At 38.0% G+C, this 27,788-nt stretch overlaps 1 protein-coding gene across 8 annotated transcripts in view; it reads left to right on the forward strand.

The window, feature by feature from the left end:
- Window positions 1-27,788, forward strand: part of Mical (Molecule interacting with CasL) — a 110,219-nt gene that overhangs the window by 57,662 nt on the left and 24,769 nt on the right. The window contains exon 1 of one of the 8 annotated variants that reach the window (XM_076622888.1): window positions 9,171-9,342. The exons of the other annotated variants lie outside the window; for them this stretch is intronic. The gene's annotated coding sequence lies outside the window, so the exon portion shown is untranslated. Of the gene's footprint in view, window positions 1-9,170; window positions 9,343-27,788 lie in introns of those variants that run through there. 8 annotated transcript variants of the gene reach the window in all.

Consider the following 27,788-nt stretch of genomic DNA (forward strand, 5'->3'; position numbering starts at 1 on the left):
AAGGTTTGTTAAGGGATAAATGAGCGTGGTAATGCTGTCAGAGTCGAATTAATCGTGGTCGAGAGAAGTTTATCGTGTTGCTGTGACGTAGAAATAGTGATAATCGAATTCGTGAAGCGCGATATTATATTCGATTTTGTGAGAGTGTTACGATATTGTGTTTATCATACTGTCTTTTCTGTTAATTTATAATAAACATTCCTACATAAATCATGCATACAAAATGTTAGATGTAAAACAGACTTACAATCTTCGCGTTATGCTGCCGCGATATTGGAAAATTTCTTGTTCTACGTATAAATAGATATGAAAAAGATCATAAAATTTCACGTGTCAATGAAACTGGTCGCGTTATTACACCAATTTAAACGACACAGTCAGCATATTATTACGACAAGTTTAAACGGAATTCTCCAAATTCTGTTTAACATTGCATATAATCTGATTCAAATATAAGCTGCACTTCGCAATAATTTCTCTCATAAGACGAATATGATATAACACGACATAAATAAGCATAGCGTAAAGTATTCGACGAAATATCGTTTGTGAATGAGATCTCTGCTATTATTATACCACACAAAGGATATAGCCTAACAAACACGAAGATGCTACCCCGCTGGGAGTAGCCACCCACATGATAATCAAACAGCCAAAAAATTCTACCAAATGTCCAAATCGAACAAATTATGAATGTAAACAACTAAATAAAAAAAAATTATTATACCAACTTCGCCAAACGTGGTCAGCGTATACAGGGTGGTTGGTAACTGGTGGTACAAGCAGAAAGGGGATGATTCTACGCGAAAAAAGAAGTCGAAAATATGGAATAAAAATTTTTCCTTTGAGGCTTTGTTTTCGAGAAAATCGACTTTGAATTTTCGCTCGGTACGCGTGCACTTTATCGCGTCTCGTTACAACGGATCTCACTGTAGATCGTTGTCTCGATTGACGTTATTCTTTTAATTTTTAAAATTTTTACATTTTTAAATTTTTATTCTATATTTTCGACTTCTTTTTTCGCGCAGAATCACCCCCTTTCCGCTTGTACCACCAGTTACCAACCACCCTGTATATTATCTTACCCTGTATATTATACTTGCATTTGACATAATCCTGCTAATCGAATGTGAAACGCAGTTACGACTTTCGAGCTTCGTTTAACACTGCGCGATATACCCTTAATAAATTAATATCTCGTAAAATATCGTATGTCAATGAAAAGGTATCTCTCTGATACGAACAGTTATCGTAATACGAGAAACATAGCGAGGGTTTCGTTAGAACGAATTTGCATTTGCATTTGCATTTGCAATGGCCCTCAGAATTTCGACAGCGTCCTTACAACGTCATCGACGCCTGTTCTCCTCGTGCTTTCGGTATTGAACGAGCCTGGGAGATGGCACGAGGTCAGACCCCGGCTGCCACGTTTGCCCTAGTTCGTCGTCGATTTATCCAAAGACTTTATTCAGTTTCTTTTTTTAACGCGTAACCAGTGACCTGTGCGCGAGTGCAACGCGTCTTTTCACGTTGTGCAACGCCAACGCTCTTCGAATTCGCTCGAGGATTCCACGCAGGCAAATAGATCGTCGCCGATGCCTTTGCATTGTCAGAGTGTCTGGCTACGAAATCGCGTTCACGCGAATATACGTCGGTCGGTTGTAAAACTCGCAACCACGTTCTCGTAGCTGTCTCGTTAGTGAAATAGCGACAAGTCGGTAGTAGTTGCTATTTGCATTTTATCGTTCTCTAAAAATAGTAATTCATCCGAATCCTCATTGTGATCTGTACGTGATCTGCTGAATGAAGTAGCAAAATAGTAGCAGCTATAGGTAGTTTGTCGAACTTTCAGACGGTCTCGTACGAATTTTATCATTCCGTTTTATTATTCGACTCTTTGCCGCTGTTCGGTATTGATCGATAGTATTCGTTTATTCTCAGTCTCGTACTACGCGTTGTCATTCTATCGCTTTCTGAATGAATTTAGCGAAATAGTGAAACAGTTTCGCTGTTAATATTTTGCTCGTCCAGAAATAACGATTTGCCTTTCGTCATAGATATTTTTCCGAACGAGATAGTTGCCATTGGCAAGTTTGCTTTTTCTTCTCAAGAAACAATTCGTCCGAATAGTATCGTGGTATTATTTCACTTTTTCCACGTGAATTAATAAGGTAAGAACGAATAAATATATAGAATGATTCATTCATTTCTACCATGTAAAATATACGAATGTTCTTACGTAGAAGACGTTGAGATCGATAGAATATCGCGAAGATCTTCTTCGTCTTCGAAGATATCCAGGACATTTTAATCAACGATATGCGTTTTGTTAAGAGGGAATTTTAGAACTGTCAGGAATATCATTTTTCGTACTTAGCCTCTTGGCATCGAACGTGGTTTCGTGCATCGTGTGTTTTCTATGCCAAGATGAACAATAACGTGCCAGACAAAGAAGGAATACCCATCGGTCGTATTATTCTCACTTTACGATTGAATAATTCTTTTTATCGTAGATGTTTCACCGTACTCTTAAGATCAGAGAGCATAAATATTTTAGATAATGGAGATTTCGTAATAATACAAGATAAAACGTAGGAATAAAACAAAGAGCATTTAATTTAATTAGTTCAATTAAAAGTTCTGTATACAATGAATCTACACGGAGAATCTACTTTGTTAAGAAGAGTATCAAAAACCAAAGTTTTAGATGTTATCTCGTTCTGCTTGTAAACCAATTAGCGGTATCGACGCTGTCCTAGCGATCTGTCTTTTTCAAACTCGTATCCTTGTTTAGCTGTACCTTTCTAATTCGAGCAAAATATTAATCGAAATCCTTTAACGAAGCGCGTATCTGCGGCAAATGAATCATCGCGGATAATAAACATAACGTAGCTGGTAATTGTACAGTAATTAACGCAACAAAAGCGGGATACGATAAATAATGCAAGAAAAATTTTCTAACGGAGAGCTGTTCCACAAAAGTACAACGCGTCCATGTGTGTACTTTCTTCTGTCCGTGAATGCGTGTAACTTGCCTTTGTGCGCGCGATTGCACACATACGATCGTATACATCGTCGTTCGTACGTATATGGGCGCAGTTGATTTGTATTTGCAATACGCAAATTGTATTCGTAATTTAATGTTACCGAAATACATGAATCGACAGCGAGTTTTAACTTGTGAAATCTCATCGTTCAAAGTCGTGAATATCGATAGAACGATGAGAATAGATGAAACTTAAATCATTTGTTTAAAACCTTATCGATAGTAACGTTAAAATTGGATATACAATTTTAATTTAGCCGAGTGTTAACTGATTTTGTTACTAAAATTAATCGCTGCAGGACTTGTCAAACTTTTACTCGATGTGACAAACTCTCTCGACGAACACGCAAATCAGCCTGATATTTGAATATTTTACCCATCCCACACCTTGCGAATCTATGCTCTATCGATTTGAAAGTACCTTCGTTATCCGGTTTATAGCTCGTCGACGAAACGAGGATAACAAAACACGTTCGACGTTTAAAACCCTTAGAGTGCCATGGACGTATATATGCGTCTGGCGAAAGCTATCGGTGTGGACTAAGGACACATATATGCGTTTTCTGTAAGTGTCCGGCATGGACTAAGGACGCATATACGCGTTTGCCAATTTTTCCCAACACCTACGCAGAAGTAATACTATTACGTTTGTGCGAGATAAATATAAATTCATTCCTTGTATATAATGCATATATTTTATATCAAAAATCTACCGCTTCGAGACAAAGATTTAGCGAATTTCATTTAGCGTCGACAAGAGACGTTTTACGAAAATATTTCCAACGTAGAAGCATGGTAGGAGGAGGAGGAAAGAGAAAGTCCGAGGATTTACCATTTCGTTTAATCGATAGGCATTTTCCATCGAAATGCCCTAATCGTGCCGGCACCACACGATTGTCAAGAAGAAAATGTGTCGTTTGTGCGAAAAATAAGAGAAGGAGCGACACGCGATACGAACGCGGATAATTGTCGTCGAATGCAGATATCGATAATTGTTTTGAAATTTTTCACGCACAACCGAATTATTAACTCGTGTTATATTTACTAAATTTAGTTTTCTAGTTTATCGTTTTCTAGTTTATTGCCCAAATTCTAGTTTACTGTAAATTTCTATGTTTATAACAAATAATTAATACTAAAAAACAACGCTCTTGAATCGTTTAATCTCGTGCAAAAGAATTACTATAACTTATTGCGATTTGCGCTTTGAATAGTCAATCGACAGAGTTCAGTCTAGCGAAAAAGTACTCTGTCCACAGCGATCGTCAGCGCTGGTCGCACGTCGTCTGGACCGCATAGGCCGCGAGTACTCGGCACTCTAAGGGTTAAAGAACGCGGTTCGACTCTTACAAAAACCATCTTTTTATCGCGTGTTAAGCTTGAAAAATGAATTTTATCGTGGCATAATATCTTACGACAGGTCTAACGAAGGCTAAAACCACTCTGAATCCCGCAGCCAACTTATATTCTACCAAAAAAGAAAAGTGTCCCCATGTATTTTCGAGTGGTTTTGACGTATCGACCAAGTGGCTGTGGCACGAGTTGACAACCTGGAACAGCACTCTGTATTTATCTCGTCCGAGGGTTGTCTGGCGTCGTTGACGAACTCGCTAATTGTCCAGGGAATTTAAAGATCCTCGCTAATTACGACGCCGACGAATTTTTTCTCGTTCACTTTCCACGTAGCGTCGATGCTCTGCTCGCGGCGTTCGCTTCGCGAAAATCGATTCTTAAATCCGCGAGTTGCACGCACTCGACGATATAGTTCTCGAAACAGAAATAAAGACGCGTATTCTTATTTGTTTGGGCGTTTAGGAATGTTCCAGATGATTCGCTTTAACGGTTTTCACGCCTACGATGTTTAGAATTCAGAAGATTGATGGCACGGAAGTTTCTTAAAAATTAAGATAATATAGCTCGGTGTATTTGTGGATAAGTGGCAAGTGGATATTTCAGCCACGACGTTTCATTTATGTACTTAAGAATGCGAGTCGTGATCCTGCTTATTGTGACGGATGAATAGATCGTGAATATTTTTGCAATATCACGACGAGATCTACGAGACAAGATGTACTTTCGCGGAATAGTGTGTTTGTCTTCCGATGGTTACCTTTAAAATATTCCACATGGAAACCCCTTAATTTTAATTTGAATCCATTCGAGTTATATTTTACCAATACACATAAATCCACCATGATCTGGAGAAACAATTGTCTCTGCCACATAGACCAAGCTCTTATGCAGAGTTTCAAGGGAACATGAACAGTATCGACCAGACGCAAGATTTATTTCCTCTTAAATTCTTCGACTTGGATTTCGAACGATATTCCTCGATTCTTATAAACTTGAATCTGGTTCGAACAACATCTGTACATAATTTTAACCCTTTGCACTGGGAATTTTATTTCAGTTTCGTTACCAGCAGCAGCTCCCAACGCTCTTAAGCGTTTTATTTGGAACTTACTTTAACTAAAAAATAAGACAATTGAAATAGATAAAGGAAGAAATCAATTTTGTATTTTGTAATTTTTAAGCGTACGATGTATCTTGAAACAATTTCCAGCATGCAATCCTGCTTTTCTTACGCACGTTTCACAAAAAAAAGCTGGACGTGTAATGTTGAGACTCGACAAAGAAGCTGCCGAGATGAAAACCGATGTCGAGTCACACTCGACATTGGAGTGCAAAGGGTTAATAACGACGAAACCTTAGGGTAGATAAAACGATCGATAACAACGTAACGTAATAAATAAGAAGACAACGAGCGTACGAAATTCATCGCGGTTTCACCGTCTCTTGCTGCTGCTCGAAATTTTCTCTTTCGCGGTGAACGACGCTCGTCGACCAGCCAACCAACCACACGACGATATATTTTCATCGAACGTCGTACCATCGATCCAACGCACTTCCATAACTAAAAATAAACTCGATAAACAATTCAACTTCCATCTGCACAATTACTTCCGCCGTTTTTGTTTCTACCTTTATTAATCGAATGAAGGCTCTTGAGACACCGGTGCGATATAACAACGGACGAACGACCGCCAGTGCAACGATATCGGCATGTGCGTGCAACACACGTTTGACCAATAAAATCGATGGGACGAGACCAATACGTACGTGTCCGTGATTGACCGAAAGGGAGAAAAAGAGAGAAGATGCGCCCACGTGTTTTGACAACGACGTGCATATTATTCTGCACATGGCGGAGTGGCTCGTAATATCGTTGCACGACTGCTAATAGCACGAGGTCCACAACCTGCGAGAGACTCGTCTGGTGGTCGTCTAGCGACGCCGATACGCGTTAATTGCTATAAATTTACGACCCTCGCGACAGAAGAAGAATAAGAAAGGAGATAGAACGACGTCAAAGGGTACGTTTCTATTATCGAGTCGGTGAAGATCAAAGACGTATACAGAGACCTCGTTTAAGCATCGTCGCACGTCCACGCTTTAACGCTATCGTGTACCTGTGTTCTGGTCGCTAGATCGGAATAGATCTTTTGTTTCGCGTTTTAAAAACGTTTATCAGAGTTAAGGGAAGTTATTCGTTCGGAAACGAAGATTTCAAGCGAATGTCCGAATAACGTTTGCGTAGCTGTTTCGCTCGCTGGGTTTTATATTTTGAAAACATTTGTCAAAGTTACGGGAAATTATTTGTTCGAAGCCTCGAAGAGTTTCAGACGACAGAAATTTTATATTTGAACCTCTCGATGATCCTTGTGTACCTACCTGCTCTGAATTGGTACGAATTTTTCGCTTTACGTTCACATTTTTAAAGAATCCTTGACAATATTATACGAAATGTTGCTTTCAGCTGTTATCGTATTATACAGGGTGGTCGATGTTCTAAGAATGTAACGCACTATTCTTTGAGTTTTGGATAAAATGCCCTTCGAACTAATCGCTTCTCGTCTCAAATGCTTTCATACTTTTCTTATGTATTTCTTGCATTCTGATATTCGAACGAAGGATAGTAAAGAAGTAGCGCATTGCACGACGCCTGATACGATGCTGCTTTTGTTCGTTAATGGTCTTCCTTCGTTTTGCAGCGATTCAATTGCATATTCCGCGCGGATTTCCTTTCGGGATTGTTGTTCTCTGGCTTGTGACGTCAAAGGAATCGCAGAATGTTTCCCGAGAACTCATCGCCGTTTTCTTTTGCTTGTAATCATCTTTATAAATGATTTTAACATTGTTATACGTATTAACTGTATCTAGAACAATCTGTTTCTAATATATCTGCTTTAACGTATTTGATGTATTTAAACAACTATCAATTTGCTTATACAGGGTGGTTGGTAACTGGTGGTACAAGCGGGGAAAGGGGGTGAAAATATAGAATAAAAATTTGTCGTTCGAGGCTTTGTTTTCGAGAAAATCGACTTTGAATTTTCGCTCGGTACGCGTACACTTTATCGCATTTCGTTATAACGGATCTCACTGTAGATCGTTGTCTCGATTGACGTTATTCTTTTAATTTTTAAATTTTTATTCTATATATTCCACTTCTTTTTTCACCCCATTTTCGCTTGTACCACCAGTTACCAACCACCCTGTATAAGACAAGTTGTAGATTAATTTGAAAAATCAGTACACCATACAACGTGTCCATTGTCCGTCTCTTTCTTCTAATCTTCTCTAATGGATTTTTTCTCCAGTTCCTCAACATTCAAGTTTTGCAATCAAATCAAGTGTACATTTGAATGCTGCTTACTCGTGCACCTTTTCCTATAAGAGTTCTCAATGCCAGAGGATGCGTATAGAACGTGCAAAGAACGACGACCGAGTGGAAGATTTAAATAACAAATTCTCTTAAGATCTTACTACTCGCTTTCTATCTTACATGAATCGAGAAAGTCTTCGTCTTTATTCTCTTAGCACGAGGTCACATCGTAGGAAGGAAAATTCTTGTTTATGGGGGTTATAAACCGGCTACGACGTTCGTTCATCATAATTTTCTACCCTTCTCAGCTGTTCACCTTCGAACCCAATTGCAAACCAATAAGATTTCGGAGAATTGATTCTTCGGTCGGCGGAAATTGTCGATTACCATCGATCAGTTTCTCCATATGTAAAACGAAACACCCAGAAGAATCTATTTTATATCGTCGGAATATTCAATTACGAGTTTTCGATTCGAGAAATCTCCGATAAAACGGTAATAACTAAAACGAGCATGGAAATTCGTATTTTCACGGACGAAAGTCAAGAAACGGAGTTTTACAAGCAGAAATCTTTCCATCCGATAAATACTACGACGTATATTTTATTTTTAACATTTCGCACATTCTTGCAGATTATGCGCGTTCCTTTTGTCTTTAAGATTCTCGTAAATGCACAAATAGCTGCAATTTAATATGACAAAACTATTCAGTTAGAAAGTGGTAACAAGAATAATTTAACGAAACAACGACACATTTAACTTTGTCTCTTTCTTAAAACTAAATCTCACTGAGTCTTCTGTTACCTTTTGCTAATTATCTAATTAATCCCACGTAATGCGTTCTTTATAATTATTTATTCATTCTTCCGGAAATATAGTTTCCTATATTTTATATTTGACGTTTCGCACATTCTTGCAGATTATGTGCGTTCCTTTTGTCTTTATGATTCTCGTAAATGCACAAATAGCTGCAATTTAATATGACAAAACTATTCAATTAGAAAGTGGTAACAAGAATAATTTAACGAAACAACGACACATTCAACTTTGTCTGTTTCTTAAATCTAAATCTCACCGAGTCTTCTTTGACCTTTTGCTAATTATCTGGCTAATCCCACGTAATGCTTTCTTTCTATTTATTTATTTATTCTTCCGGAAATATAGTTTCCTACGCCGTAACATTGTCCCAACATTGTAAATGCTAAAAACGATACGGGCAATTGAACACAGAAGCCTGAAAGGTGACTACAATAGGTGGCCAAATCTAATCGTAAGACCCTTTGAGTCACGATTTTCTTTTGTTATCTTTCTCCGTTAGTCATTGAACTGGAAGATTTTCCTGAATCAACAATTTCTGAAATCTTTATTAAAATCTTAAGAAGCTTCTGAGGTATATAAGGAAGTAGGAAGGTTGCTTTCGAATCAGTTTTCGTAGAAACAGCGGACTGCTCCAACGTGTTCCACGCTTTACTCTTCGAATCGTGTCTTTAATAAGTAAATTTGTATATTTGTTCGGTGGTGCAAGTTTTCTCAGTCGCCAGTGTCAAGTGTGAGGATTTGTGATCTTCGAGAACCTCAAGCGTCATTCAGAAATATCTGCTCCTTCGACATCTGCAATTGTCCACACTGTGTAAGTATTCGTCGTTAGGCGTTTGTGAGAAATTGAAAAGTCCAAACGCGTAGAAAATAGATGGAAAATATTTAAACTAAAACGATCGAACATAGACTAGATGTGCCAAGCATAGAAAATTATACGAAATATCGAAAGTATAGTATTCTGTGTAATTAGACTGCGGATAGTTACTCAAATTCGTATCGTTGTTATAGTAATTAAAATAAAATTGGAATCTAAGTAGCGATTTGTCTCAGCTATTACAGCAAACACTTTACTTTAGGTATTCTATATAACTTTTCTATTACACGCGTTTTCGTTTATACTTTTGCGTTTAAAATTTCCCCGCAAATGCATAAAACGATCAATGTGCAGAAAACGCAGTTAATAAAGTTTCCTTCTTCAGTTTGTTCAGTCGCGTTCGTAAAAATATCGAGTTACAAATTTCCACAAATATCCACGATCCACCTATCGTTTGCACATCCGTCGCTCTAATCTAAATATTTTTCATCTATTTCACGTAGAATGTAGTATTAAATTCTGGCCAAATATCGAAGGGTTATTATTATCGATCGACAGCAATCTTCTCGATGTATCGTATCTGATCCCGTCCGATCCGCGTCACATCCCCTTAATCTGCTGCATTCCCTGTGGCAATAAAATTGCCCGCGATAGGACACAGAACGAAGGAAAATTCAATCTGTTCGTTTGGTTTGTCGTTCGCTGTAACACAGTGACACTTGTGCACACGCGTGCAGTGTCACCGGTAGCTTCTTCATCGACGCCTACGATCGCTGTAAAATTGGCCAGCTCGGACGCTCTAGTTCCGCAGGATCGCATCTCTCGTTCGCCCACCTCGGCCATCGTATTTATAGAGACACACTCACCTTCTCTTCTCTCGCTGACTGCACGTGTTGTTTCACTCGTTTGTTATTTCCCAGCGAGAAGATAATCCAAGCACGATATTCCAGCGTCCTGAAAGACGGTTGTCCGATAACTGCTCGAACTTGACTGTGATTATTGGCGATTAGGCGATTGGGTCGCGCAAGCTTAGGGTTCGATCGACGCTAGAACCAGCACAGCAGTCAAAATTATTGGTTTTACGATTTTATTTTAAAATTCCTACTTCGTGTTACGTGTTTTTCCGCAATGAATTTTATTTCTTTGTATTTATTGAAAATCAAAATAACTTTGTCCCCTGGCTACTTGTACCGATACCAGTCGAAACAATTGGTACTCGTCGAGGCGTAAAAGCGTGCCACGATCCGTTTATCGAAGCAGAATCAACCAGTTTCCTCGTTTTCTACAACTTGCCATCCGTTTTTAGAATTTTTACCGTGTGATACGATGGTGTCGATTATCAGGGAAATTCCGGACCCATCGTGACGCTCGTGAAACCATCGATGATTCACGACGCTCGTTTAAAGCAGGATTTTCATTAGGCAGGATAGTCTTTGCCTCGTATGGAGCAAGATTACGAATAATACGATACAATGCTGTTGATATTCTGATTTTGTGATACAATTTAGTTATTAAAAAGGCGTACTTTTATCATCGTAAGCTTAAGTAAAGCCAGATTAATGGAATTATCGATGATTCACGAATTGTTATAATCTGTTTAAAGAATTTTGGTTAGACAGAGATATTCCTTGCTTGCGCGTTGATAAAGATATCAGAGCGAAATGATAAACGTAATTTTTGCTGATTTTATAATTTTTATGTTATTCCATATTTCTTCGATGTAATTAGGAAGAGGAGCAACCGATGAATAATTTGTGAAAAAATATCAAGGACGTACCTAATACTCAAAATAAAATAATCGATCTAGATTTTTTGAAATCTATGTTTATTTTTTTTTTTTTTTGGAGAATTGTACATACAGAACTCCAGAACTAAAAATAGAAAGACAGTTCTGGTAAACTGCTTGACAAAGTAATGTATTCTAAAATCGCATGCCCATGTAAAACAACAAATATGACTCATCTTATCGTATCTTTACACCCGAAATGTTATCGTCTTCGAATACTTTGCTTAGTTTTCTCTAATTAAAAATTCTTGCGTGTAAATTTTTGTTACACGAACCGAATGCTTTTGTCAAAAAGATTTATTTTTCTCTGTGCAACGAAACGTACCGAAGGAGGATTAAGGCTGGTTTCTCTTTTGAACGAAATTTGCAGGGTTACTCGGCCGTGTCTCTTTTAATTGCACTGTATACTTAATTCACTCTAAATATTTTCCACGCTCAACGCTGATAATGATAGAAAACGTTGCTTAAATATTCTTTACGTCGCTGATTTCTTTCAATTCTATCCGAGTATCCAGTCGAAAGATGATAATTAATCTCCTTCTTTCTATTCACATTTATCTCTTATTTCTATTCATTTATTACAACGATAACTACGTTCGTTTCAACCTCTCCAATCCCATTAACGATAAAACCACCTAGAAATAATACGACCAACATTTTCTAAATAGAACGATAACAGTCGAGTATCACCCAATGAAATTCACATTATCTTACGAAATATTTCCACTTTTCTGCATCGTCAAGAATTTAGAATTTCTCGCGCAAAGCGACGAATTACGCGCTTTTACATTTGTCATTTGTATTTTACATTTGTCGTCATTTCTGAGCGATGCCAACGATTAAATTCAAATTATTATTAAAAAAAAAAAAAAGAAAAAGAGAGAACTCTTACGTTTATCGTTGTTTCTGCGTCGACTGATCGAAGTAATTAAAAAATAGTGCCATTAATCAGATCGAAATCGTCCTCCAAAATATGCCCTCGCCTAGATTTTAGAATTTTTCCGACCAATACGCGAGACTCTTGCGTCTATCGTCGTCTCTACACCCACTTTTTCCATCGTTCCACATATATGCATTTAGAGGTGTAACGCGCAAAGGATTCTGGGTCAAAGAAAAACCGTGTAAGCGTGAACAGAGGGAGGAGAGAAGAGTGGACGCGCTGGCTGAAAATGGTTATTGATTTTTAGGCGGCGTCCGCGGGTCCTCCATATATTTGATACGAAACTTTTACTTTAACAGCCGCAAGTGTAGCTTCATTGAATTCGACAGGCACGAGAGCTTCTTGTCACGTTTACCGGTCACGGATTACGCTGAATTTCATTCAGACCTGCTTTCCAACCATGACACTCCCAGATGTTCCAACTGCTTTCTTTCATCCTCGCTCCTTCCACCCAACCACTTGCAGCCTATTCCCGATCGATCTGCTTGTCTGGAAAAAAAAATTCATTAGTCACTCGTATTCCACATAGACGTATGTAAATGGCAATTATCTTCGATGAAACGCTGGATTAATAATATCCAAGCGGGCATACACGTAGACTCTATGACGCTGGAGGATATCTTTTGTAGAAGATATCGCTTGTAGACATCTTTTACGAACGTACGATGAGTGTTATAGGAAACATTTAGAAATTTCATTGGCATTAACGCGAGACTTTACTGTAATGGATACATTGGCAAAACTTGAAACGAACGTGAAAATGTACATAGAAATTACAGGATACCTGATACAAGTATAGACGTCGCAGAGATCACACGACCATTCCAACAGACGATATTAAATCCTGTTTTGCGACCAAATTTTCAGGACAGAAAAAACAAATAAAAACAATATCACATAGAAGCTCCGCTCCCCCAGCGGCTTAAACCCAAAAATTATATTAAACACGAAAAATAAAGCGCCGACACATATTATAGCATGGCTACGTCGTACCGTTGCGTATCGGTACTTTTGCCTAAAACATCGCTACAAAAATTCACCGTTTATTGTGAATACCAAAATGTATTTAAAATTGTATCTTGGGTTTAATAAACATCTTTAAATAAAACAGACGATATTAACGCTTTGACTGCCACGCCGAAATCTCACGATTCGCTGAGGACGCCACGCGAGTATTTTTATTATTCAAAGCATATAATGGCAAAATAATAATAAATCGATGATGTAAGACAATATTCTTTCACGATGGACCGTTTGTCTTATTGGTGGTCGCGGGTGACCACCGTGACGCCTTGGTAACAGTCGATAGCGAAGTATTACAACGAGGCTTCGTTTATTTCAACAAACCATTCGCATTCGTTGTCTCGTCGCGAGCAAAACGCGCGGAATATATCGTCGAAACGCGCAGAAGATGTTAGTAAACGGTATTTGCTCATTGTGTATATAATGGTAAGGTATGTGCGCACTTCTAACTTCGATTATACGATTACAAAGCATCATTTACGATTATTTTCTGAGCTGTGTTTATAACAATATTCGTAGATTAACCCGCAAAGATATCGATGCAAACACAGTGCACCGTTAGATGCAAGATTTGTTCTCGTTTCTTTTTATCGATGTTCTAATAAAAACGTTTAATCGTTCAATGGGGCACTTTTTATTTCGAAGTATCTTCTATTTATCGGTTATGTTCAAAATGCCCTAACCGTCAATTTTCGTACAATTTTTACGATTGTAAGAAGTTGAAGCGCTCCGCTCACCAATGACCACCGTGGCAGTCAAAATGTTAATAAACTTCGATGCTACGCTTAAGATGGCTAATCATGTTGTATACTAATTTTTTTTTTTTTATTAAATATATATTTCCGATGAATATGCTCTATATCTTCTATATTCTAATTTAGTCACGGTATACATATGCAGATTACCTTCAAATTTTACCAACGTAATCGCGACACTCGTGTCGTTAAATCTCTTTACGATGCCGATAAAGTTTGAAAATGCGCAACGCGTACAATACACGCGTGAAACTTTTCTCCGGTAAATGTCCGAACACGTTGGCGTAATTAATTAACATACTCGAACACTATTTACGAATTAGGTTTCCCTTCGTTCACCTGGATACCCGAGATCTTGCAAATAATTTGCAACTGTAATAATTTACAGGTATATTCGGCGCGTGGTAAGAACGCGTACAAAAGAGAAACTGATAAATCGTAAATAATTCATTTATAAGATAATATAGTGCTATGTCACGTACTACGATTAACATTCCGAACTTACACAGGGCGAGGCGAAGAGGAACGATTTTCTAGAAGAAGGTCGAACGAACGTAAAAGAATTCGCAAACAGCAAAGTAGGTGTTCGATACATTTTTTAGACTTTGCTCGAGTGGGGAAAAATTTGTCCAGCAAAAAGTAGCGTGAAATCGGACTGGTTGCGTTTTAAACGGCGAGAGTGTGTCTGGTTGAAATTCTTCCGCGGAAATATGTCGTCCCATTTCGCCAGACAGACCTTTTTTTTACCCAAGCACGAAGCTGAAACCGTCTCATTCGTTGTATTTATAGACTGCTTGTCCTCCTTGCTTCTGATCATTTATGTATAAAGGCCGCCGTTACTCTGTTCCACAGGGAACAGGTATTCTACCAATGATACGCCGCTCCTTTTTCTTGCACGTGAGATACCCAAAGATAAACGTGGATGGGATAAGATCCATACGAATCTGGCTACCGAACCTTTCTTTCGCCAGCCACCTTCTCTTCTTTTTTCGTTCTATTCTTCTCGTTTCTATCTGTTCACCTTTACCTTTTATTATACTTGTAGAGTATGCCGACTCTTGTTCCGATTCGCGCGAAATTTTGATAAATCGATTCGGTTGTACGAATGGAACGTATTATCTTGATTGATTGCAGAGACGAATCAAGTTGTATACCGTTTGCTGGAAATTCGTTACGGTACAAAAGAGTTTGGAATTGGGACTTGCGTCTGTGTGCACGAGTATTGGTATCTTTTATAGTAGACCTTTTTACCGACATGATAAGCCGTCTATTTTAGGGTATACGTCGTAACCGTTCACTCATCTTGTCAATTATAACTCCATTTTGCAGGATTATGGTGTCTCTCGCTTGCCTTACCCTTTAAAGTTTCGTTCACTCGCCACCGTGTTATCGACCGTTGTCGAAAATTATTTTCAAAACGTTCACTTCGTGGTAAGATCGTTTAATCGATCGAATTAATTCCACTAATGGAATCTGACGAATCACGCAGTTACAAATTACGACTAGGTATTAACAAGTTTGGCATTAAAACGTGGCAAAGTTCCGCTTTAGGTACGCAATTGCAAGTCAATTTTATAAATCACGATCGTCCTATTTAACAAAATTACGAAACAGTAAAACCTGCACAATAGAAATCGCCAACGTGCCACTTATAATTTGTCAATTTGCTAGCATCATCGTTAACAAATTATAGAGCGAGACGCTCCAGACTAATCGATGTAACGCAAAACGACCTAGAATTAAGTACACTTTCATAAACCATAAAATTATTACGTTTAGACGTTATAATTTTCCCCATAAATATAGCTCGCTGAAAGTGGCATGAAAGCGTATAATACGACATTGGCATTAGTATGATTGTCATTCGGAAATCGTCTCGGCCGTCGATCATGTTAAAGACGCTATATTCGTTCAAGGAACATCTTCGACCGTACGATCTTGAACACTCGTAAATACAAAGCGTTTCGCGATGTAACGATAAAGATCTACTTCGTCGTGTAATCGCGCGAACCAGCCACGCATTGTTCGCGCTGTTTCTTAAATCTGGAGCGCTCGATCGTTCTTAGTAATCTGCCTCTATCTCTGGACGTAGAAAAAACCAAGGGAATGACAGTGGCTTGGTTCCAAGTTCTACCAAAACGTGGCACTACGAAACTTTGCTGCTGTAGCCGTGGTCCGTTGCTCAATAGTGTTGCTAGACTTCTAATAGATAACCCAGTGAACCGTTTGGCCGGTTGCGCTCGTTCTTTAAACCGCGTTCAACGTTTAACATTCGGGTCACTTGCCCGATCAAGCGTCGCAGGTGGTACGAGTCTTACGGTAAATTTCTGTACGCTGTTTTCAATAGGCAGTTACCGATGCGCGTGATAGTCGTTCCCTTCGATGGGAAATAAATCTGTGGTGGCAATCGTCGGTGTACGAATTTATTGCGAAGAGGTGCGTTCGAGGGTGACCGAGATAATCGCGCGAATCAACTTCATTGACGGATAGTTGACCAAGTATACGTTGACGCGGGTTAAGGTAGAGATCGGCGACGCGGTATTTCTTCGATATTTTGTAATTTATCGAGAAGAATCGGTTCGAGAATCTAGAAATCCGTACGATTCGGTCGGAAATAAGTAGCGATGAAATTGTATTTGGCAGAGATGCGATGTATACGTTGATGCGGATTGAGACAAAGATCGACGATGAGATATTTCTCAGTTGTTTGTTAATTTATCGAGAAGATTGGTTCGAGGATCTACGCGGTTACGTGAGTAATAATGATTCTCATTGGCGGATAGTTAGAGTTATGTCGCTGTGGGTTAAAACAAAGATCGGTGACGAGATATTTCCGAGGTACTTTTCATTTCATTGAGAAGCTTGGTTCAACGGTTTCTCTGCAATTTCTAACAACTTGAGTGTAAGCTGTCGCGATATTATTATACATGTTTCTAGTAGCACGTACAAAGGGAAAATATCCAACGTTACTATTTTAATAGAAAGCATAAAATCTTTGAAAAACTGCAAGTTGTTCCCGGCAGATATCTCGCTGGCAGAACCTACGCAATTTGCCTTGGAACGAATTTATTGGACAGCGAGCCACCACCTTGTCGTTAAATTTATACCGCTGCGCTGATAACTTTGCTCTACCCATCATTTTTTTTTTTTTTTTTTTTTTTTTATAGCGTTTCGAACAAATAACATTTCTACTTCCACGAGCACTGTCAAGTGCTCTTCAATGCTTAAAGATTCCAATGTTTTCACATTACCCGATCATCATAATACGATACATCGTACGATTACGTAATTACTATAATATTTCTGAATCTCTTCGGTCTTATACGTTCTTCCGCTCGATAATTTTGTACCTTTTGTCTCTTAGATTCGAATCACTTGCAGCTTCAATTCTTTAAACTCTCGTTATTTTTCGTTTCACTATTGGATTGGCAACTAAGTGGTTGCGGATCTTATCGATACCACCGAATGACAAAATCCGCGATCACTTAGTTGCCAGCTCGATACATTCTTTCGTCTACGATCAGCTCACAGATTTAAGGGGGTATTCTGGTCTAGAGGCATGAATTTCGGGCGATTTTCGAAGCTCTGTACAAGCGAAACAACAAATATTTTTGCCATCCTTCTTTTTAGCATTTGTTTATCGATATTTCGAGATTACGTGAAAAATTCGCTGAAAAAAAAACTCAATATTTAAAAAGTTACGAGCTGGCAAAGTTGGGCGCTGCCAAAAAAATGGGGTGTCGCGGCGTGCATGATATCAAACCTTCTGGTCATCCGAAACAAAAAATGCGAACGGATTCTTAATTAGTATGGATGCCGCTATCGTCTGAACCTTGGAAAAGTCAATACAACGTTTTTTCGCAAAATGACGGCCGTTTGAAAAAAAGTTTCTTATTTCGCACGTTTTTTTGACAATTCCGAACGTTTAAAAAATAGTAATATTAAAGATTTTGAGCTGAGCGTGGTCCGGACGATAGAGGAGTATATAAGGAATATTCAGACCAAATTTAAAATAAATCGGTTCGTTAGAACTTGAGATATCGTGCACGCCAACTACTGTTCATTTGTTCCGGTCGAACCGCAGCAGATGCCGCGTCACAAAAATGGCTGTAACTCATAAAATAATTGAAATTTTGAAAAATCCTTTTAAGGGCATATTCTTGAATATCTAAACTTTGGAAATATGAAAAAAAAATTTTCGATTTTTTCAAATTTGTAGGCTAGAATACCCCCTTAACCGAACAGAGAAAATGATATCGATTTTCTGTGCATAATATGATTCGCGTGCAATATAAATTTGACAGTTTCTATCTCGGAACGATCGCAACGAAATGGTTAAAAATTCGGCCAGAGGCTGGAGTTTCGTTGTTTCTTGAAACGTCGAGAACCTCTCGAGAGAACAAAGGTGGAAGAAGCGAAAAGTATGAGAGCGTAGGTATAATGTGGACGTCGGATGACGCTCGTTTGCCCGGACAATTTGTGATAATGACCGGAACAGCTGATCGTGTGCTCACTACGAGAAACGATTCCTCCTCTGCCGGCGTGAAACCGCGTATATCTCAATTTGTACCGTGTGTTCGATCATCAAAGTTCGTGATTACCACGTTATATCCGTTTTCTTCGCATTAACCACCAATAGCCTCGGCGTTAATCTTTCGTTTGCTCGCTGTACAGTTGCAGAAACTTTTCACGAACATGTCATATCGTGTAAAATAAATTTTGAAATTCCATTAACATTGCAACGAATACGAATATCATTATACGGTGTTAGTAAAATTTAACCAATGCGAAAATGTATAACTACAAACGTACACTTGGTAAAAATTATACCAAAATATTTGAACAGTCGATTATTCATTATTTTCATGAACCTCGATGCCCAATGGGGCCATTTAACGTTTCTCGTATGCTTGACACTTTAGGTTACTCGTGCTGTATACTAATATTTTTATGAAATATGTGTTTACGGTAAATGTGCTCTAACTTCTGTATACGTACGTTTTCGAATTGCTTTCAAATAGCAATATAAACACGATAATAGTGTCACGTTAGAGCGACGAGGTGGACAATTTTCTGTGGTAAGACTGCATGTACATTTTCCATAATTTTCGTATAAAGTTGACATATCAGGTTCTTCTATAAAGTATATCTTCGTCTATATCTTCGATAAATTGTTTCGCTGCTTCTTTTCTTTCTTTTTTCTCCTTTTGAATGAAAAACATTCTTGGTTAGTTGTAATTAACGTTTTGCCATGAATTTGAACTATTAATTCTACCATTGAACTAATAATTCTGAACTTACAATTCGAATGAAATTACTACACGAATTGGCTGTAGAACCGAACGTCTCGAATAAATCGTTACGGTCTATTTCTTTACGAAAATGATTCTTGATTAATCGATAGTCCTGAATCTAAAATTCTAACGAAATTATTATGTAACTTGAAAATGACCAGATGCTTGCGTTCGTTCTAACGGAGATGCGCGTAAAATCTTTCTACGAAACGCAAGCCGAGTTCTAACACGGACTTGTGTCTTAATGATTCGATGTATCCGGAAAAGAAACGTCCGAGTAATTTCCGTTTCTAAGTTACTATGTCAGATGCATTAGGAAAGATACGGATCTTGAAAATCATTCGGTCAACGAGACTTCTTAACGAATAGCTAAAGCAAGGAAACGCGTCTAGAAAACACGTCCAATTTCGAAATAAAACTCTGCGGAATCGTTAATGAACTCAAACGCTTTTCCGCTTCGTGTGATGCACGGCAGATTTTAACGATGCGAAAGAGACATCGCCGGTGAACGAACTGTGCACGCGTTAATTACTTTTGCATCATCCCAGTTGGTAGAGTCGCTACTCGTCGGTATTAATGTAACACGATTCGAATGAAACACGAAAATTTCTCTTGCAACTAGATACCTTGCAAATTAGTTCTATTAACGCATCGCCGTTGGCAAAATATGCACGCATGATACAACGTCTTATTAACACGTTCCACATCGTCCGACCCATATGGAGAAATCAAAGTTCTTTTTTCCAGAGGATACGCCTCTTTTTATATTTCTTTAACACTAGGTTTACTTTCTTTCTAGGTTTCTTTAACACTAGGTAAACGAAAATACACATTTTTTTTTTTAATCGATTTATTCAAATTAAGTCTGAAAGGAACAATATTACGCTTCGCGTTTAAATAAATTACTAATAAATAAAAAGTCTTTTTTTAAAAATATTACTAAAAAAAAATGACAATAACATTAACACTAGGTTTGCGGGACCCGCCAATTTGACGGATTTCGAACTCCGAAATGAAATATCTCGAGAACCATAGCATTAATTTTAACCATTTTGCATCGTAAATTAATCATTTCATCTAAAGAATTTATACACAAAATTATTTTTTCCTAGGCTTTCTAATTTTTGAAATCTGTATGTAGTATACCTACCTCTACCCGTCAAATTGCTGGGTAAAAAAAAATATGCATTTTTCTTTAAAAAATCGATTTATGGAAATTAAGTCTGAAAGGAACAATATTAGGCTTCGCGTTTAAATAAATTATTAATAAATAAAAAATTAAATTATCGCTAAAGAAATAACAATAACATTAACGGTACAGGGTAATCATATCTATCGAGCACATTTTTTGCAAATATATTGAATGTTGTTTGTGCATTTTCCACATACGATCTTTTTGCAATATATACAATAATTATTACTTCTATTTTTTTTTTTTTCAATAACTCACTTGGCAACTTTTTCGCACTTCTGACTTTGAAGGTGACAGAAATGAAGCGTCTGATCTTTGGCAAATGTTCTTCTTGTTTTCTCCAGCTAATTCCTCGCCTAAACAAAATATGAATTCCTTTCTGAATAATTTCGATCTGGTGCACCCGTCAAATTGACGTCCCGTAAACCTAGCGTTAATCGTATAGTCATACAGTACAGAGTATCCGTGGATTTAACAATCGACAAAAAGCGTTATATAAATATAATTCATTGGAAGATTTATTAAACAGTTACGGTAAAAAATACGAAGTAGGATAGGAAACAGTAATAAACTTGCGATTATCATTAGCTGTTAATTATTCCGTTTCGACATTTTCTTCTGACAGTGATAAAAGATTGGATTTATCATCCCATGAAGCTCGTTTCGCGATCTTGTTTCGTCTCGCTGAACCGATCCTGGACTGACCAACTTTTCGTATCGATTCGACGTATATCTCACTTTTTTTAGACTGTTCGTATATAAATTGACTTGAAATTGGAGGCGATATTTCGTATTCCTACTATACAGGGTGGTTGGTAAGTGGTGGTACAAGCGGAAAGGGGGTGAAAAAAGAAGTCGAAAATATAGAATAAAAATTTAAAAATTTAAAAAATTAAAAGAATAACGTCAATCGAGACAACGATCTACAGTGAGATCCGTTGTAACGAGACGCGATAAAGTGCACGCGTACCGAGCGAAAATTCAAAGTCGATTTTCTCGAAAACAAAGCCTCGAACGAGAAATTTTTATTCTATATTTTCGACTTCTTTTTTCGCGTAGAATCATCCCCTTTCCGCTTGTACCACCAGTTACCAACCACCCTGTATATAACTTTTTAATAAAACTTTAAACGATCTTTGTTTACGCGACATGTTCCGCTTGATCGCAACGTTGTAATATAATGAACAAATTTGGCTGTGAAAGAACAGGATAGCTCGTACTTGCAAATATAGAGAATGTTAGATCGTGTTCAATTTACGTGCTTCTATTTCGTGTGTCTCGGAACAACCATTTGAAGGTGGTTTAACTACATTTTCCTGAGTTATCACTGCTTGCTCTCGGGATTTTGATGGAAGTATATCTACATGTTGCTCAGACCAAGGAACTGTCAAATTCGTAAACGGCATTATATTCGACGTTGTGTTATTATCTGTGAAATGGTAGATGTTTTCGTAAAATATTCTTGCGTGCGCGGTCGTCATAAATTAACGTTTAGTTATGTCACAAGAGCGCGACGTAGATCACCCTCAGTCAGCTTCGATACGATTCTTTCGTCTATTTGAGAAAGAAAGAAAGAAAGAAAGGAAGGAAGGAAGAAATTCATATAATAAAAATTATGTTAAATTAACAGACTTTATGTAATTTAGAAAGTCACAATAGCTAACGTCATCGTTATTTTCGTGGAGGAAAAATTCGAAAATTGGATTACGTCGATCGTAACGCGAATATTCCGTAATTCGCTGTTTCTTTCCAGACGCTAATTCTTCAAACGACGTAAAATTAACTTACATAGAGATTTTCAAGAACTTGTTAGGTAACGTAAGTTTTATAATAAACGTTCGTCAACCCTCGTGTTATTACTTACACTTTTCCCGGAAGCGACGTCCGATAAAAAATAAATAGCCGCGACGACTATTTTCATCGTCGACGATGATTAAAAAAAAAATGCTTTGCTGTTGCTACAAAGAGCAGCCAATAACACGGCAGACCATTTACCGATACTTTGATCTTGCGAACGTACTTTCATCTAATCTTTCGTGCGATGATTTACCGGAGAAAATGAGAAAAATTCGCGGAATTATAAAGAAATTATTCAGATAAAATCGTCTATCATTCGACGTTTGTAGTTCGTTGAACATTTTTGTGATTTACCTACATTCGTTCAGTATCCGTACTGATCGTAATTTTTCCAGAAGCAACGTTCGGGCAACACGTTCTTAACTATCTTCAACGTTCTCGTTAACAAGCTAATTAATTTTCTAATTTTCAGAAGGCATTCGCTTCTCAATAAACTCTTTAAACTTCTAGTTTGCTTTAAACTTCGAAAGACGAAGAAAGTTCACGAAATTGCGCAGATAGAATCTACGACGTTTATGGTTCACGAATATCTTGATACATTTACGTTCGTTTAATTTCTTCGTCGATTACGCGTTTCGTAGAAGCAATATTTCTACAAGATTCAATATACCGACTATATTTTCAACGTTCTCGCCCAAATTTTAACCAACAGACCGTCGATGTTCGTACGGATCTATCCATTTTTATACTAAAAAAAAGTACATAGAGATACCTGTACATGAAAATTTGTTTCACTCCCGAAATATTACAACGAGTAATATTTCTTTAGTACTTTAGTTTACGCATTTTTCCGTATTCTTTCTGTCCATTTAAATTTCCCACAAATGCACGAAGCATACGTTTTATGTTTTATTATATATATATATTATATACATTTTCACATGTTGTGTACACTACGTACATTTCTATCCATTCAAATCTTCCACAAATCTCGATCTTCCATCAACGTCTCCAGGAAATATCCGCTTCTCGATAAACTCCGCAAACGTCGACGACTCGTCAAAATTCATTCGATTGGAAGCATCCCAAACAACTATTATACGCGCCATTTATTTCGAACGAAGTATAACGTCTCATCGAACGTACACTTTACGTTCGTTCACCTTCCAGATTAATTATACCTTTCCTTCCCCCTTCCCCAGGAAACGAGGTTCGAGCACGAATAAACAGCCTTAATAATTATTTCCACCGTCGAAGTGCGTTACGAAAAAAGAAGAAAAAAAAAAAAAGAAAAAAGAAGGAGCAAGAGAAGGAGAGGAAAAAAGGAAGCGAAGCATCGCTTTAGAGACGGTCGATATCACGACGAGAGTTTCGCTTTGATCTCCGCAGAACGTCCATAGGGAAGGTTCTCGTGCTTCCGTTTGTCGTATGCGGAATACGCGGTGGCACGAGGACGACGACGAGGCAAAGGCATTGGCGGCAGGAGCAGCAAGTTATCAGGTCGTAAGTTCAAAGAACCGTGTGGAAGAGCATCGGGTGTATCGACTGCGGTGCGGCACACGATATTACGATCGTTCGCGAGGACGTGACCGTGCATAACGAGTCATTGTACGCCACTGTGGAGAAATTAGCGCTGGCTGCCGCCTACAGAGATAAAATTCCACGCCTCGAACTCGTAATTATCGGCTGACCCGCGAAAAGATACAGGAGACGTTCCTCCTTCGCGCGAGAGATCCTCGGAGGTGTCTTTGTTCTTTTAATCCGATAAAGGCGATGGGAAATGCGAGACGATCGAGGTTTTCGATTTCTGCATTTGTAGTTTAGATTTGTTGCGCAGGTAAGGTAATATACCTGACGCGTTCTTTCTATCGAGCGTTTTAAATTGCGTGGTAAAATTGCCTTTTTCTTTTTCTCTTTTGGTTCAACAAGAACGTTTTGGAAATGTGTATTTGGTGCTCTTTATGGATACTGGAGCAGGGAAATTGTACTTTTTATTGATTTGTGTGTGTGTATTTAAGGATGTATGACAGTAGGAATCGTACGGTAACATTGATATTTTGAATAATATGTACGTAACACGCGGAAGCAGCAGTAGCATAAAAGTGGTATATGATGTAATAAATCAATTTTTCTTCACAACCGCGTGACGAATCGTAATAAGTTTCTTTGAAGCCATATACGTATGCCATTAATTTGATACACCCGCTAGAGCTACTTTTGAAGGAATATTTTTCTATTTGTACCTGTATTTCACATTGCATACTATTTTTCGTAGGAGAGAACATAAGCGCATATATGATACACGTTCGTTATATGAAAAAAATTTTTATTTCCATTTGCCTCTCAGCTTTGCTTTCAGTTGCACACGCAAAATAAGACGGAACAGTAACCGTAAAACTTACGCGTAAACAAGAACACATACACGTTAAACCAGAACGGTAGACGTAAAACTTGTCGAAAAACAAAAACGCATACATAACAGATCATAACATAATTGTAACTTAAGTTAAACTGTGTTAGCTACGCGTACAACTACCTACGTTTATATACAGGGTGGTTGGTAACTGGTGGTACAAACGGAAAGGGGGTGATTCTACGCGAAAAAAGAAGTCGAAAATATAGAATACAAATTTGTCGTTCGAGCCTTTGTTTTCGAGAAAATCGACTTCGAATTTTCGCTCGGTACGCGTGCACTTTATCGCGTCTCGTTATAACGGATCGTTATAGTAGATCACTGTAGATCGTTGTCTCGATGGAAAAATTAAAAAAAAATTTTTATTCTATATTTTCGACTTCTTTTTTCGCGTAGAATCACCCCCTTTCCGCTTGTACCACCAGTTACCAACCACCCTGTACAATCGTTATAATTCAAGTTAATGTCAGTGTACGTAAATCGAAATATTGAACGCGTCTGAACTAGCAATATCAGCGCTAGAACTACCGATAGTTAAGACAAAAGACTGCTCTTTAAAATATACGTCTGATAGAATATTTGTATATTTGTCGATTTATTACTTTCTTATAAAAAGAATTCTCTCGTGTTACTTTCTGCATTCTTGATATTATCAGTCCATCTGGAACCATAATCCTTAAACGAGGAATGACAGGGTGATAAAATTGTAGACCCAACCATTTCGATCGCTGTGGTAGCTCTAGCGTCAGCAACGATATTAAAATATACATCTGATAGAGTATTTGTATATTTGTCGATTTACTACTTTCTTACAAAAAGAATTCCCTCGTGTTATTTCGTACATTTCTGATATTATCAGTCCATCTGGAACCATAATCCCTAATCGAGGATTTACAGGGTGATAAAATTGTAGACCCAACCATTTCTACCGCTGTGGTAGCTCTAACGTTAGCAACTATAGCGAGGCGTTTGTCAATTAGACGATGAATGACGGATGGCTTTGATTCCATTCAATACATTCGAGCAAATACTCGACTTCAAATATACAACATAGGACAATCGATAAAAAGCATGGAAGAACGGTAGAACCTCCTTTCGTCCCAAGCTTCCGCGTCAATGATCGATACTATACCTAACCCAAACGATGCTGTTTATACTTTTAAACCCTTCGATTCTTCGATTAACACGATCGTCGTAAAAACAACTCGCTATGACGCGATACATCAAACAGTATGCACATAGCGACGCTTCTAATCGCTTTATTGCTCGGTGTTTAGTTACAACTTCGAACAAGCTTAGTTAGAGGAACATTGGCGCTAGTAGGCCATTTGCAGCGTCTTCAGCAGCGCATTGGAAACTGCACGGCGTAGCCGACCAATCCGCATGAATTATGGGACTCGTATCGCGGAAGTCGTTTCTAAATTGATTCGTAAATCAATACCGGAGCGTGACCGAATATCTCTCCTCCTGTTCCTCGTTCACCACCTCTTTCTCTTCAGCCATAGTCCGTGGCTGATACGGGCGCCAGCGCATCGCCACGATTCTCGGCATCCCGCTGTATTTAGCTCGCACTTATCGGAAGACGAGCACCGATGATCTGTATGGTCGAGTCGAAAGGCACGCAGAAGGCATGTCGGCCAGCACCTCGTGACATTTCGAGTGGCTCGAGGATGGTCCGGGGCGACCACCTCGCCTAGATCTGCCTACTCGCCTCTCGTCGTTTCGTCTCTCTCTTTCTCTCTCTTTCTTTCCATCACCAACCTCGATCATGTTTACCATTAGAAGCGGAGTTTTCTTCCGTGAAATGCTTCTGCGTTGTTCCAATCCTGATAAATTTGGTACCGTTAGGTTTGTAAACGATTTAGGAAGTTTATAGCAGGTCCCTTAATTTCGGAATATGAACATTTACATAGAAGTATTGCATATTGTCTTTCCGAAAGGATAATCGTAAAATTGTCTTTATTTCCGTTATCCTTTTGCGTGGACGTGGTTGGAACTGTTCGATTGGAAAAAGGTAGGAAAAAAGGTTGAGACGTAGCTGGCTCGCATCGTGTGTTCCAAGATTCGTGCGACGATGGTACTCAAACTAAACTCTAATCATAAACTCTTCCGGTCACCTGTGATTCGATGATATTATTCATTTTCTTCTATTCCGAATTACCAATGAAATTCGTCGAATAAAAGGCGAGGAATATAAATGTGGAAATTGAATAGCTTGTTACTTCAGATTTTATAAATCTTCTTTATTTAATAATAACACTCTTCCAATGGCGAACAATGTACGAATTTATTCCAACAGTTGACTGAAATTAACAAATATCTAGTTCGTTAGTTTAGATCTTTCATCTTCGTTATTTAACAGCGAAATTCCTTGAGTGCCGAATATAGTATTTGTTTGAACAACCGACTGTTAAATTAATATTTACGTATCTTCTGATTAATTAAGGAAACGATTATTATACGACAAACAAGTAATTTGTACGGCTGAAGATACGATAGGGTTTTCTTGGTCGTTAGTTTAGACCTTTCATTTTTGTTATTTAACAGCGAAATTCCTTGAACGGTGAATATAGTATTTGTTTGAACAACCGACTGTTAAATTAATATTTACGTATCTTCTGATTAATTAAGGAAACGATTATTATACCGACAAACAAGTAATTTGTACGGCTGAAGATACGATAGGGTTTTCTTGGTCGTTAGTTTAGACCTTTCATCTTCGTTATTTAACAGCGAAATTCCTTGAACGGTGAATATAGCATTTGTTTGAACAACCGACTGTTAAATTAATATTTACGTATCTTCTGATTAATTAAGGAAACGATTATTATACCGACAAACAAGTAATTTGTGCGGCTGAAGATACAATAGGATTTTCTTGGTCGTTAGTTTAGACCTTTCATTTTTGTTATTTAACAGCGAAATTCCTTAAGTGCCGAATATAGTATTTGTTTGAACAACCGACTGTTAAATTAATATTTACGTATCTTCTAATTAATTAAAGAAACGATTATTATACCGACAAACAAGTAATTTGTGCGGCTGAAGATACAATAGGGTTTTCTTGGTCGTTAGTTTAGACCTTTCATCTTCGTTATTTAACAGCGAAATTCCTTGAACGGTGAATATAGCATTTGTTTGAACAACCGACTGTTAAATTAATATTTACGTATCTTCTGATTAATTAAGGAAACGATTATTATACCGACAAACAAGTAATTTGTACGTCTGAAGATACGATAG

Source organism: Bombus vancouverensis, chromosome 1, assembly GCF_051014615.1.
Source record: "Bombus vancouverensis nearcticus chromosome 1, iyBomVanc1_principal, whole genome shotgun sequence".
Taxonomy (NCBI): domain Eukaryota; kingdom Metazoa; phylum Arthropoda; class Insecta; order Hymenoptera; family Apidae; genus Bombus; species Bombus vancouverensis.